The sequence below is a fragment of the Xenopus laevis genome, chromosome 1L (assembly GCF_017654675.1).
Source record: "Xenopus laevis strain J_2021 chromosome 1L, Xenopus_laevis_v10.1, whole genome shotgun sequence".
NCBI lineage: Eukaryota > Metazoa > Chordata > Amphibia > Anura > Pipidae > Xenopus > Xenopus laevis.
In genome coordinates this window covers 59642681-59654136 of record NC_054371.1, presented here as the reverse complement: position 1 = coordinate 59654136, position 11456 = coordinate 59642681, and the positions used below count along the sequence as shown (strand labels likewise).

General features: G+C 38.1%; 1 protein-coding gene across 1 annotated transcript in view; it reads left to right on the top strand.

Annotated features, from left to right (window-relative positions):
• Window positions 1-1011: 1011 nt before the first annotated feature.
• The window catches only part of fhip1a.L (FHF complex subunit HOOK interacting protein 1A L homeolog), a 94883-nt gene continuing 84438 nt past the window's right edge, over window positions 1012-11456 (top strand). The window contains exon 1 of the mRNA XM_018231420.2: window positions 1012-1339. The gene's annotated coding sequence lies outside the window, so the exon portion shown is untranslated. The remainder of the gene's footprint in view (window positions 1340-11456) is intronic.

The following is an 11456-nucleotide window of genomic DNA, read 5'->3' as shown; positions in this document are numbered from 1 at the left end:
AAATGTCTAGAGGTTGCCCTGTTTTATTGAAACGGTATGAATTAGGACATCATATGGCCCTATACCTCCTGCCCCCCCCCCCCCCGCAGCTCATGAATACAAATCTGTGTTGTATTTGTGAGGACGAGGAGGCATGTAAGCATTCCCCCTCCCACCCAGAGGTGGCACCTGCATAGGATGCAACCATTTTGTGGGGATGTACTCTTGATTTGGGAAGTTGACTGCCATAGCTCATGTGCCACTGACTGACTGAGAGGCTTTGGGGCTTTTTACTACTCATGTTTATATTCAGGCCTCTCCTATTCATATTCCAGCCTCTTATTCAAATCAAGGCATGGTTGCTAGGGGAATTTGGACCCCAACAACCAGATGGCTGAAACTGCAAACTGGAGAGCTGCTGAATAAAAAGCTAAATAACTCAAAAACCACACATGATAAAAAACGAAAACCAAATGCGAATAGTCTCAGAATATCACTCTCTACATCATACTCAAAGTTAACTCAAAGATGAACAACCCTTTAAAGTTCTCTTTAAGCAAATCTGAGAAAACACAAATGCCATTCTGCTGCCACTGCATTTGGGGTAAGTCACAGATATCTCAAGCAAACAAAAGTCATCTGCAATCTTGGTATATTCATGCTGTAACCCTCCCCCACACCCTGTGGCACCTATAACAGCTCAAAATATCATCTAAATGAATAAAAGTAACTCGTGAAGTCATTTACTTGTATGTTATGATGAGAGAACAGAAGGGCTGTGTTTAGCTGCAGTAGTAATGTTTATGTGCGGCTGGACTCAAGCAGAAGAAGCTACAGGTGGCTGTGCCCGTGAGCTCCCTGGGCTGCCGGGAATGGATGCTGATGAGATCACACGCCTCAGGTTTCACTGGGGGAGGGGCGCTCTACTTCGCTCACCTCAGCCCGGGACCTGCAAGTCTGGCAACTCCTCCTAAAGCTCCTCCCTGCCCCCTCCTTTAGCCTGTGGCCTTTACTGATCTTATGTCACAAACTCTCAGTCTGTGCCTCCCCACCCCACAGCAAAGTGCAGCTCCATGCAAAGAGATTGATAGGATAAGCCCTGAGCTGCTGCTGCTGCTGCTGCTTCACACTTCACTCTATTCCCCCCTCCGTTCTGTTTGTGCAATGAGTGCGACTGAGAACTGTCACTTCCCAGGAGTGTTCCCCTGACAGCCTCCCGCTCTGTGCAACAAGGGAAACCTGTAGAACAGCGTCCTGACTATTGCGTGCCTGGAACTGCTCATGAGTGGCGCCCACATAACTTTAGGCACAGAAGCCTGACTATCCCCACGGTCACCGCCACCTTGGCTGCTGTCTCCAGGTACAGTTCTCATTCACTGGCCCCTTTGTCTGCTTGTTGCCTTATTTACCTCTGTGTAACACTAATCTGCCCTTATATACGCCTGTTGCATAACAATATGCGGCTCTAAGCTTGGAACAGTGGCAGCTTTGCTTTATGGTCTGCTGCTGTGAGAATATACTCTGCTTCATATTGGGTGGTACCTGGTTACTACATACACCAAAAGGGAACATTATTTATTAACATAATGTCTATTCACATACTCTCCATACACACACACACACACATATATATATATATATATATATATATATATATATATATATATATATATATATATATATAATTTCCAACAAATGCTGTTGCACTCTAGGGACTTTGGCAGTAAAAAAGCTTTATTGGAATCGAAGTTTCTACCCTCAATGGGGTCTTTGTCAAGACCCCTAAAGACCCCATTGAGGGTCGAAACGTCGATTCCAATAAAGTTTTTTTTACTGCAAAAGTCCCTAGAGTGCAACAGCATTTCTTGGAAACTATATATAATACTTCTGTTAGCACCAAGGCATTATCTCCTTTTCAGTGTGTGCAGCAGCCTTACCGAATATATATATATATATATATATATAGTGAATAAAGTATCCTCTCTTGTAAAATATAAGGATATTATAAGTTACCGAGGAGTTTCATGACCATATAAAAACCACGAGGCCAAAGGCCGAGTGTTTTTAAACAGGTCATGGAATTCCGAGGTAACTTCTAATATCCTCATATTTTGCAACTGGGGGTACTTTATTTATTATAATACACAAATTTCAGTGAGTCATGTGACAGAAATGACAGAACTCATAAGGATATAATTTACAAGATATTGATAGCTTTTGTGTATTATATATATATATATATATATATATATATATATATATATATATATATATATATATATACAGAGCTACATGAAGCCCGCAATAAAGAAGACAAGGTGCCTGAGTAACAATCACTATAATAAATAACATGTAAATAACAGCATTGAACAGATGACCGCGCTCACAGCGTTTAGATGAAACAGAACACCTCCCGTTTTTTTTATTATTCAGAATTCCATGTTCATACAGAGAGCTGCCTTCAAGAAAACTATATAGAAAATACACATGTACAAACAGAGATTACATGGTATAAAGTGCCACACAATTACCACAGAAGTAAAAAAATGCAGCATGATGCAGACTGGTCCAAGATGCCCATTACATGCAGGAGATGTAAAATTAAAACTTGCTGCACTACTTCACAGTGACACAATGTAGGAGCACAGTCCAATGAAAACTTGTGCAGCTAATCCCTTATATTTGTATTATTATTATATAAATTCCACATAAATGAGTATAAACATTGAACATGCAAATTTACATACTTATAGAAGTTGTTGACCTTATATATTGATATTCTGAGACAATTTACAACTGTTTTTAATTTTTTTATTATTTGTGGTTCTGGAGTTATTTTGTTTTTTTATTCAGGAGCTCTCACGCAATTTCAGCAATTTGATAGCTAGGGTCCAAATTACCCCAGCAATCATGCAATGGTTCGACTTAAATACTGGAATATGATAGGAGAGGGCCTAAATAGAAAGTGGCAATAACAATACATTTGTAGCCTTACAGAGGATTTCGTATTTTAGATTGAAAAGTTGCTCAGAACTATTCATACTAAATGTGAAACAACCCATTTAGAGGGCCTGTGTGCATAATATAGTTATTATCATAGTTTCATCAGACTTATTTTAAGTTCTTGAGTCAACAGCTATTTTTAATGTGTATGGGCATTAAGAAGCTATTACACACAAAGGAGTTTTAATTCTTAAATGCATGTTTAGTGTCCTTTCTTTAGCTGCAAGCAAACCAGACATATACCTTGGAATGTGCCAAGACAATAAATGGAACTCAGCATATGTTAATATATCTTATTAGGGTTGTTCCTAATTATAAAAGTAGGTGTTTCGTAGAATAGCAATTATCAAGAAAGTTCTGGTTTTATGACATTCCACAGACACCTAATTTTAAATGCCCCATGACTGCAAATGTGATCGCAGGAATGTTAGGCCTCTTGCCAAAGTCAACTCTGACCTGCACCTTTTAGGATGAGCCTAACTTTGGAGAAATGGTTTCATTTATAATAGCTGAATACTAATAAGCTTTAGCCTAAAGGTGGCCATAGATTCAAAGATCCGCTCGTTTGGCAACATCGCCAAACGAGCGGATCTTTCCCCGATATGCCATTAACAAACATGGCTATATCGGGTGTAATCTGATTGTTCGGCCGTATGGCCGAACGATCCGATTACGATGTTCCCTGGGTTCCGGCGGGATCGGTCAGGTCAAAATCAAACCTGACCGATCGACCAAACGACCGATCTCCGCCGGACGAAAGATGTCGGCACACGCCACACACGATCCGAAAATTGTACGAATCCTCGATTCGTACGATAGGATCTGTGTGTCTATGGCCACCTTAAGACCAGACCTAAGACATAAGCTACAAGAGTGACTGAACACCATTAGTCCTATCTCCTGTGGGTATCAAATCGTGTATCAACACTTTTAACCAACTCTTCAGTATCTTTGGGAGCACAGGAGTTATGTCATTCTCTGTTCTGCGTTTGAAGGAATTGGGTTAATAAATCTGACTTGTTACCATGATCTTACAGTGACTCATTAAATTCTAGGGTAAGGCTGATAGTATTAAAAAAATGAATGTTACTCTTGCTATCTTATCAGAGCACAGGTGAAACTTGTGTTAAACACAGATGTATATTACCCCTTTAAAGTAGTCTGTTAAGGTCTTACATTGGTAATTCTATGTAGTCATTACTAACAACAGTTTATGACATATGTCTGTATGGTGGCCATTAATATGCATTTTTAAAAATCATGGAATTTCACCATTGTTAATGCCACAAATTGGGGTAGAGTGATAATGCCATTGTCACGTAATATCATTGACTGGTAATGCCATTGGCATCTATGTGGAGTCACTGGCTGACTTGAATTAGGATTGGGCTGCAAATCCATAGTAATAGATGGGACTGACTATACTGAACATTGGCCTACAAGACCATCTTTAGGGGAGTTCCCTAGGTTTGGCTTTATTCTTTTACTACATATGTTAAAGTGGATGTTAAAGATGGATATTAAATTAAATTAAAGATATTTTTTTTTGTACTGCAATGCATGTTTGAACAATTTTCAAATAATCTTTAAAGCTCTAATTGGCAGTTCCTGTCTTCAGTTGTTACAGTTGATTGTTACATTGTAATCACTTTGCTTCTGTTTGTCACATTGTTTGTATTCTTGCTTGTATTTTGTATCTTCATCTGGCCTTACAAGAACAAAACATGTGCAAAAAATGTAATTATGTCAGGTTTTTCAAATGTTTTTGGAAAATGTGCAAAAGTCATTGATGTTCATAAGCCACTACATGTTGATCCAGGAACACTTTTAAAGTCCTTCAATCTGCAGGTCCTTTGTACCACAAGCAAGCTACTTTACCTTTATCTACCCACAGACTAATGTTAGATTGTAGGCTCTTCAGTGGAGGATGTGAAGGCTTTTTTTTGAGACATAGCTACCAAATAGCAATTTACACTGTTTGGTCTAGCACCATTAGATAATAAAAACTATTATTTGTTGCTCTGCATTACTGCAATTGTTCAAATTTGCCTGACTGTGCTTAAAATTATTTGTTCAGTGCAAAACAAAATTTTATATTATGTTAATTACTTTTTAAATTGTATTTAAAGTGTTGTCTCCATACCACTTTAGTCTTTCCTGGAACCTTATGAGATGACCAAGTATTGAGTAACAAGCAATGATGTCTGTAGTTATATGTAGTTATATGTGTAAACAAGATGTGTTTGCTTCATGAATCTGATTACTGACCTGCTTTGCAACAGGAATTAGTAAACATACTGAAGTAAGAAACATACTGCCGCTCTTACTCATTGCTTTAAATAAGTAGGTCTGGTTGTAGAAATTCAACATTATAGAGTTAGAAAATAGTTGTGACATCAGTCCAAATATATATCGGATATACCCGAGTGCCTTTTTCTAATAAGGAATTATCTGAAATGATGTTACCATGGCACAGAGAAACTAAGAACACAAGATCAATGTGTGTTTCTAGGAGTTTTGTTGTGGTAAAACAGTGTGTCATTGTGAGGGGTGGGGCTGTCTTGGTATGATAATTGCATACAAGTAAGGTGTGAGGCACTTAGAGATTAGCATGGTCTAGTTAAAGGGATACTGTCATGGGAAAACATATTTTTTTCAGAATGCATCAGTTAATAGTGCTGCTCCAGAAGAATTCTGCACTGAAATCTATTTTTCAAAAGAGCAAGCGGATTTTGTTATATTCAATTTTGTAATCTGACATGCGGCTAGACATATTGTCAATTTCCCAGCTGCCCCAAGTGACTTGTGCTCTGATAAACTTCGATCACTCTTTACTGCTGTACTGCAAGTTGGAGTGATATCACCCCCTCCCTTTTCCCCCCAGCAGCCTAACAACAGAACAATGGGAAGGTAATGAGATAGCAGCTCCCTAACACGAGATAACAGCTCCCTGGAAGAGCTAAGAACAGCACTCAATAGTAAAAGCCAAGTGCCACTGAGATTGATTTAGTTACATTAAGTAGGAGAAACAACAGCCTGCCAGAAAGTAGTTCCATCCTCAAGTGCAGGCACAAGTCACATGACTGGGGCAGCTGGGAAACTGACAATATGTCTAGCCCCATGTCAGATTTCAAAACTGAATATAAAATAATCTGTTTGCTCTTTTGAGAAATGGATTTCAGTGCAGCATTTTGCTGGAGTAGCACTATTAACTGATGCGTTTTGGAAAAAACATTTTTTCCCATGACCGTATCCCTTTAAGCTTTTCTTTACCAGTATATTTTCTGTGTATACAATTAATAATTTCCTCTGACATCAATAGCAGTAAGGAAAAAAACCCTGCAGATATTTGTTCATCTAAATGTGCCTCGTATATGATGCATTTCTCAATGCACAATATATGTTTGCAGCTTCTGTCCCACAGGGGTCCCCAACGTTTTTACCCTTTAGCCAAAGTGAAATGTAAAAAAATGTTGGGGAGCAACGCAAACATGAAATCAGTTCCTGGGAGTGCCAAATAAAGTATATGATTGGCTATTTAGTAGACCTATGTGGATTATCAGCATACAGGAGGCTCTGTTTGGCCATAAATCTGTTTTTTTATGCACCAAAAGTTGCTTCCAAGCCAAGTATTCAAAAATAATCAGCTAGTTTGAGGCCTCTGGGAGCAACAGCTAACAGGGGTCCCCAACCTTTTTTTTACCCGTGAGCCACATTCAAATGTAAAAAGAGTTGGGGAGCAACACAAGCATAAAATAGTCCCTTGGGGTGCCAAATAAGGGCTGTGATTGGCTCTTTGGTTGCCCCTATGTGGACTGGCAGCCTACAAGAGGCTCTACTTGGTACTATACTAAGTTTTTATGCAATTAAAACTTGCCTCCAAGCCTGGAATTCAAAAATAAGCTTCTGCTTTGAGGACACAGAGAGCAACATCCAAGGGGTTGGAGAGCAACATGTTGCTCGCGAGCTACTGGTTGGGGATCACTGAGCTAAGGGGTCGGTGAGCAATGGGTTGCTTACGAGCCACTGGTCTGGGACTGCTGTCATACACCAAGAAGTTGGGCAATGACATAGGTGGTGTTTCAATCACCAGTCATCTCAAATGTGTCATGGTCAAAATGAGCTTAACAAAAGCTACTTCTCATTCTGGGGACAAATTTGGGCAATTTCAGGCAAGGTGGGCTGCCTGTCCTCCTTAAGCTGTCTTCCTAGGTGTGTTCCCGTGAGTGACTATACAGATATTTCAGCTCTGAATACAGTTTATCCTATGCAATAATGCCAAAGCTGCTCTCATCCTGTTACACAGGCTACTTTTCTCTAGCTATTTAGTGTTTGCATAAACATTATCCAGAATTTATCACACACTTTCTCTGTTATATTTTCTCTGCAGAAGAGATGCTTGTAGATTTTACAGCCTTTTTTTTGCTGAAAAAGCCTTATAGTATCATCTTCTAAGCTTCCCTCTCAGGCATGTACATACATAACCTTACTTGTATGAGAAAATGATATAGAGCTAGTGTTAGCACTCAGGTGCTTCTGAAGGGAAACAGAAATAAAAAGAACAGATATGTGTATATATGCTTTGCTTCCTGTAATTTCTAAATGTTAGCAAGAAAATGCTGAAATTACATTTAACCTACAGATTATTCAGGGGGCTAAGTTAAGATGAATAAAGGCCCTGGTTATGTACATACATTGGTACATATGAAATTCAGTTATAATCTGAACTCTAATCTATATGGATTGGTGAATTGTGTGATGGAATGGTCTGAAATGGAGGATTGATGATAAGGCGGCTAAAGGGATCATGTTCTCAGTCAGGAAATCAGCGAGCTTGAACCTGCAAGCTTAAAGGGGAAATCCATACAAACATAACTTAAGCTTTTTGAAAAGTAAACATAATTTCAAGCAACTTTGCAATATTAAAATAATATAAATATTACTAATTAAAATATATGCAGACTTTTCATGATTTTTAATGGTTTAGAACAGTTCTTTAAGCCTAGCCCCCTGATATCTGTCTGACTACTTTGCTGAGCTGGCTGACAACTGTCACTTTGTATCAGCAGCCAGCTGTCCTTAGCCTGCATCCTCCAAACCCCACAATTCCCTGCACACGTGATTTCAATAAGGAATGGAACATCATAGTGCAATGCATTGTGGGTTATGTAGATCCTGCCTGCTGTCTGTAAACTGTGGAGAAGGTGTTACAAATTGTAACATCAGTTTTTAGTCCTTCCTCCCCTGCCAGGATTTCAAATTATGCAGAAAGAGAAGAACTGTTAAACAGCTGGATTTCAGCATAGAAAATGGCATTTATTCATACATTTTGAAGAAACAGATAACTGTGATGGGTATATTAGGGATTTCTGTTTTATGTGGGCTTCTTTACAAAAGAGGTTTTGAAGCCGGAGTTCCCCTTTAAAGGGCTAGTATAAAGTACCTGTACAATATTACTTCTCAGTTGTGCTTAGTTCAGGGGAATGACTTTGAAGACATAAAGGGTCACTTATGTGAAGAATGCAATTTTGGACCCTATTTACCAAGATTTTACCCACAATACTGTATTTTCCCTATAATGCTAATGTAATTGTGTTGCCCCTGGTGCATGGAAATGAATGCAACAGCACACATGCATTTCTTGAATTGAAGCTTCAGTCTCCATGTTAGCTCAAGAAATAACAAGAACCATTTTTCTTGATTAAAACAGTAGGCAAAAAGTGTGTTCACACAAGCCCTGTTTTTGAACTCAAATTGAATAGAGGGGTATATTGCCCTATTAATAACCATTAAAATTGGAAGCTTTCAAATCAAGCCTGATCTGATGTAACATCCCCAGGACTGAGCCAGTGATTTCTATTATGTATCGAACCTTGACCTTCCAAAATATTTGGTGCAGTTAAGGATGGGTCAGGATGTGGTTGGTTAGATTGTGGATAGCCACAGGGTAGGGTTGTGTAGGGTTTGACTTGAATCATGTTTTTTTTTTTTGAATTGTATTGAAATATTTTGTTCTTTCTATGGATAAAACAAAAGAATAGCCATTGCACATTAGTTCATTTGGATCAGAATGATGATAGATTTTCATGCATTGTGACAAAAGTGTGAGATTTTAGCTTATATTTATATGTATTTTCACTGAATGGAAAAATGAGTAACCCAGAGATTAACTTTTGTTTCACAGATGAACATGTTGACATAGACATTCAGGTTCACTTGCACGACTACTGTGTTTATCTACCTTTTCCGAATACACTTTACCTTTAAACTTGCAATAAAGATCAGTGAAGGCGTTGAATGGTTTTCTTAAATTGTTATATCCAGCTATCAGTATATGAATATTATTATCTTTTACCGTTCAAGCGCCAGCATATACTGCAGTGGAATAACCCTGAGGGATAAGCAGAGACACTGCAGCACACAAGGGAGACTTGGATGAAAAGTACTAAGAACCTGAGCTCTTAAGGAGATTGCAGTATGTGGAAATATTCTTACAAATAAACTGCTTAGCATTTTCAAAAGCAGCTTGGAATATAGCATACAGTTTCATGTGATCCTGTAGGTATGTGATGATTCATATGTAACATGCTTTTGTTTGTAGCCTACATTTATCCTCTTATGACTCACAGGCAGCAAGCCCTAGCAAAAAATCCACTTTACACACACTGGATCCTGACACTAAAAGCTAACCTCTTCACTTAAAATATTAAGGGTTCTAGTTGGCTGACCTGTAGAGCTGACATGTGGATAGGAAGGGGCTGCTGAATGCTGTGTCATTATGACATGACCAGTGTAAATACAGCACTGAGCTGCAAAGTAATTAACCAAGTCTAGTCAGCTGGCAGCCGCATGGGCTAGTTGTGGTTCTCTGCTATATTTTTATGGCATCAAGCCTGCCCAAGGTCACAGATTATTAATTATTGACAACATATCATTTTATTACACTCTGGCCCGGAACAGGTTTAAACATCTATAATCATCTGGCACAGTGTCACTGTATCATCATAATAACAATAAAAAAAAATTGTTTCTCTGTGGATACAGATTGCTGTATTTTAGGTGCCATAGTCTTCATTCAAGCACACAGGATGCCTCATCTTCCTAATACAACTTAGCTTGTAACATTCCAAAATTAAACTACATTGGAATATAATATCAAATTGTGAGCCTGCGCAGAAAGACAGAAATAATATACTTTACAAATCGGTTTTTTTTCATCTTTCTTTTGAGGGGCATCAATAACGCTTTTCAACGGGTGCCACTCATCCCAATGTCAGAAATTCTGAACAGTTGTTGCTCTCGGTGGTGGTTATCATGATTCACTTACTGTATGTAGCATTATTTACAGACAGATTTCAAATGAATAGCATCTAAGTTGAATTCAAATATACACAATTTCTGGGCAGCACAATGTAAATAATGAATGTAAAAGTTATATAAAGGTTATTAAAGGGGTTGTTCACTTTAACACTTTAACGCAGATGAGCTGTTTTTAGATTGTTCACTAGAAATAAAGACATTTTTCAATTGCTTTCCATTGTTTATTTAAACTTTAATTTTAAAATGCACTGTTCCTATCTCTAGTATTTCAGTCTGGCAGCTAAGTGCAAATTTTGAACTGTTACAATATGCTACATTAGTGTACATTTCTCAGCAGGATCTCTGGAATATTAGCAACTATTGTATCAATTCTAACAGCTACCTTTAATGAAACACAGAGATTCTGGTCATCGGGCCAAAGATAAGAAATGTATCAACTAAATGTATCCATGTAAACAGTCTACAGAGTCGGTGACCCCCCTCCCTCCCAGAGCTGCTTTAGAAAGACATAAGAAGGCCCAAAAAAACCTTCATATTAGAAAAATGGTCATAAATAGAAAATAGGAAAAAATCTTTATTTTTGGTGAACTATCTGAAAAAAACCTAAACTGAAAAAAGTGTTTCAAGGTAAACAATCCCTTTAAAAATCAGTTTGAAACACACCTTAATAGTTTAAGATGGTACAGAACTACTACTAACAAACTAAATAGTATACTTCTAGGGGCATATCTATCAAATAGTGAAACTAGAACTCACCACAGTCAAATCATTTCTAACTTGTCCCATTGACTTTAATTGGTTACACAACATAGTAACATAGTTTAGGTTGAAAAAAGACAAGCATGCAACGAGTTCAGCCTTTTTGTCTAAATGAAACGTACTTACTGTACCTTTCATTTGATCAGAGGAATGGTTATATATTAGGGAGGCTCTGAATCTGAGTCTTTTTCAGCAGGATTTGACCCAGTCCAAATGCCTGGATGACCTGAATCTGGACTTTTAAAATCAAGTGACTACAGAAATTGCTGATTGCTTGTGCAAATTAAGATTCAGTTCAGGATTCTTTGTGGAGGAGTGGGCCGAATCTGGATAAAATGGATTCAGTGCATCCCTGCTGTTAAAAGCTGTGTAAAAGAATGGCACATAGACAACAT